The 4,267-nt window shown below is 37.1% G+C and overlaps 1 pseudogene; it reads right to left on the bottom strand.

Annotated features, from left to right (window-relative positions):
* Positions 1-323: 323 nt before the first annotated feature.
* On the bottom strand, positions 324-977 carry LOC109117654 (annotated as a pseudogene).
* Positions 978-4,267: the final 3,290 nt, after the last annotated feature.

Raw genomic sequence — 4,267 nt, 5'->3', positions numbered from 1 at the left:
TTTAAGTTTTCCTTACTTGTTCATTTGTGAAGCTTTTTGATATTTAAATTTAACTTTTTTTGTGGTCAAATATGTCTCTCTGATTCCTAGTAGTTTCCATCTTTCTGCTGATGAATTTCCACTCCTGAAAACTACAAAAAAAATTCATCTACAGTTTAATCATTTGTCTGTGATTTAATTTCCTTTTTTTTACTTTTAAAAATTATTTATTATTTCCTACACACTATTTTAATGTAAAAAATATTTGATATTAGATGTTCCTACAAGCAAATAATTTGTACTGCAGATGGTTTTTATTTTCCTGACACCTACATTATATAATTCTAATCACTGAACTCTTCCTCATCACTGAAGTGTGTGCTCCTCTTTACCCTCAGACGCCGTGAATCCTGACATCGCTAGGGGGCCCCTGCCCTCCATTTCCAATTGTTCTGTTCTTCAGTCTTGGCTCGCTGGGACACAAAGGCTTGGCTGAGACTGTTGAGAGTGGGGTCTTCCCCTTGGTCTTCACGTTCTACTATGTCCTCAATTTCTTCTGGTTCACCAATTTTCTTTTTCTTCTTTTTTCTCTCTTCTTTGGAGGCTCACATTCTCCAAGCATATTTTTTGGATAGCCATAACTTAAGTGTCCACTTTCCCCACATTTCTAACACTTCCATTTATCAAAGAGTTTCACCTTTGGATAAATTCAGCTGTTCTCCCATTGTCAGTAGCAGTGCTTGCCTTTATCACTCTACCAAGCAACTGTTTGTTATTTATGGCTCTAGCACAGTTTTGTGCAGACTCTTTATCTAAAAATAATATAAATGCAACCCCTTTACTCTTCCTCCTGTCTTCATTTTACATCGTAGTAACCTTTACAACTTTGCCATACTTGGAAAATATCCGGTATAAGTTGTTGTTTGTCAGGGAGAAGGGTAAGTTGGACACATACACTGTGCTCTCACTTGGAGCCAAGCCACCACTCATTTCTTCAGGAACGGTTGGCCCTGGTGTAGCAGGGATTCAACCCCAACTTTTCCTCTCCCTGGGCAGCAGCTGGGCATCTCGGGCCCAGGGTGGTGTATGTGGGGGTTGGCACAGAGCCCAAGGGTTGTGGCTCCCTTCTTTAGGCCCACACTGGTGGCTCTGTGATTTAATTGTTTAACGTTTAATTCACTCTACACTTGAACTTTATGTTGCAATACAGCAGAAGATAAAGATTAAGCTTTGTTATTCTTTTCCAATTAGCTGAAGACTTAGTAGATAATAATAATTAGTACATAATGAGAACTAGTAGATAATAGTAATTAGTCAACAATAATAATTAGTAGATGAGAATAATTTATCTACTAAAAATGCAACATTTGGGAAGGAAATTTAGCTCAATAGCTCTGTGCCTGTTTTACAAATGCAAAGTCCTGAGTTCAATCCCTGTTACCGGGGCTTGGGGGTTAAAATGTAACTTTTCTTACTAAGGTGAAATGTCAACATTCCCTCCTATTAAATGTATAATGGGCACTATTTCCATATCCATTTCATTGTTTTTTGGCTTTTGGAAACTTAAAAAAAAAATTTAACAGCAGTCATTTTCATGGTGAGGTAGAAGAGACATGAGAGCCAATACTGACAGGAGAGGCCAAACAAGTGACAGCAACTGAGAGGGCTTGGACTTTTTCCTTTTAAGAACCCTTGCTACTTTTGCTGTTGAAGGTGTTTATTTCTTGTATATGGAGACTCTAAAAGCTGCTCAGCAGCCTTTGCCTTTGTATTCTGTTACCACCTAAATAATTTTTAAGGACTTGCTTCAGGAATAAATTTATTTATGAAGATTTATGATGAGTTGCCTGAGACCATGTAGGTAGTAAGAGAAGCTGCTGAGAAATGAGCTCAGTTTTGTCTGATATGTAACAGTCTTCCAGGTCCCGAATCCCAGCAGTTCTTTCTGAATTATATTTTTAGTTCTCTTGACCCAAGATTTAAAACTGAACTTCAGTGAGAGTTTATAATGAGATCATTATGTCTTTATTGCTCATCAACTGCTCCATAGAGCTAAGAGATGAGCACTGTGTTCATTCTTTGGCATCAAGTCCTATCACCAGCATTTGTGGCAGGAAATACAAAGCAAAATAGGAATAGAGCTTAATGAAAATACAAAAAGAATTAATATAATGGCTTTATATATGTTATGCCAAAATAAACATAACACATATAAAAACTAACAACCTGGAATAGTGTAAATGAAAGTTCTAGTGATAACAAGAGAAATAATACATGGTAAAAAGTTATAGTATTTAGATAAAGTGTTACTTTAGTAATAAAGTAATTGGCTCTGAGATGAAATATTTTTGTTAGGATAAAAATTTGACCATAGCCAAAAAAGACTGAAGACAAATCACAAAAATAGAGCATTAATTCTGAGCATGGAGATATCATCAATTACATGGAAAAATATAGTAAGAAAGAAAGACATTCACCCTCAAGCTTTAATGATGAATTCTTTTGTAGAGCATCCTCCTTTTAAGATATCTTCTCACCTGAATCTTTCAACTCACAAACTTTTGGTGAGTCTGTCTAAGTGCTGTGATTGAAGTCCTGAGACTTAAACTGTGAGAGATGAGCCCACCCCACTGACGCAGCACTCCAGAGGAGCCCAGCCCTGCAGGCACCAACAGAGTGGTATTAGTACCCCCTCCCCACTGTGAACAAGAGAAAGAGCGTCTCTCTGAGGCTCCTACATGAAAATTGAAGCCCACTGGAAAATCTGCGATAAAGGCACACCATACCACCATAGCTGATAAGTTGGAGGGACCAGCACCTCACCTTGAAACCTGGCCTAATTTCAGGGAAATGACAGCTGCAACCTGCAGTAGAACCTTGAAGAGCTCAACCCACCAGGTAGTCAGAGATCTCAACTTGGGCCTTGCAGACAGAAATCAGCCTAAACTTCAGGGGATGGCTGCTGGCTTGCTGAGACTAATTAACTTAGATCTGCACACTCCTGCCCATGCTGACTATTGTGTCAACAGAGGCATACCATGAAGGAGGCCCTCTATTTCTATTTTCTATTTTCAAATTAATATTTTTCTCTTATCTTCAATCACTTTTAAAATAATTTTATCTATCTTTTCTTTTCTCAATTTTTTAAAATCTCCCTTTTCTTATATTCCTTTCTTTCTCTCTCTCACTCTCCCCCAACTTGATCTCTGTTACTTTTACTTTTTGTTCCTGTTCCTATCCTAATTTGAATTTATTTTCTTTCTTTTCCTTTTCTTCTCATTTTCCTTCTCTCAATTGCCATTAGTTTTAAAAGAAAGTGATTTCAGTCTACATCCTCCCTATTGCTGTTAGTTTGTTGTGTTCTTGGATATATTTTGTTCTATCTTCTCCTCTTCTCTTCAACAGCTCCTAGAGTGTGTGTGATCTTCTTGTGTCCACTGACCTCACTTCTAACCTTTCTCTATCCTTTCTATCTATCCCTCCCTCCCCAACTCCCTCTAAATACCCATCCTGAAGGGTAAAATTGCTATATTGAGGAGGTTACTCACTACAAACATATTTTGGGCTGGTCCTTCATTTTGATTTAATTCACTCTGTTAAAGGTGATAATAACTACCACAAATTGTCATTTTCTAAATTGTACTTGATGCTAATGTGTTGCTGATTGTATCACTTGGGCTAAAGTGCTGTGATTGATTTAATCAGTTATCCTCCCTGATATAATGAAAATGAGATTCCCTTACAGATATTAGAGACTCAAAACCTAAAGACCAGCTATATCTGGAAGATCAAACTATTAACCCAGAAATTAAACCATAGACAGGACCAACAACAACAACAAAAAAATAGAAATGACAAGACATTTAAACAAGACACTAACCCAGACTTCCACCCCACCAAAGGTAAACTCTGAGGGAAATGGTGTGGAAAAGTCCGATAGTCAACTACCTTGACACCCTGAACTAATAGCACAGGAAGTAAAAAGCAAAAAACAAACAACAACAACAAAAACAGATAAATGAGGAGTGAGAAAAATACAAAACAGAAATGATTTCCCAGATAATCACAGAAATGTTGAGAAGAATGAAAGAAATGATTAGAGACCCTAGAACAGAAACAGATTTAAGAAAAAAAAAAAAAAAAAAAAGATGCACTCAGGACCATGATGGATACCATGAATGCCCCAGCATAGGAAAAAAAATGGAAACCTTGAATGCCCAACATAGAAAATAAATGAAATCCATGAAACAGGTATCCAGGAGATTAAAAACTCAGTGGAAATCATTCA

Source organism: Fukomys damarensis, unplaced genomic scaffold (assembly GCF_012274545.1).
Source record: "Fukomys damarensis isolate Sample0158 unplaced genomic scaffold, DMR_v1.0_HiC HiC_scaffold_16, whole genome shotgun sequence".
Taxonomy (NCBI): Eukaryota; Metazoa; Chordata; class Mammalia; order Rodentia; family Bathyergidae; genus Fukomys; species Fukomys damarensis.
The sequence above is the reverse complement of the archived record's forward strand: the minus strand, read 5'-3'. Positions and strand labels throughout refer to the sequence as shown.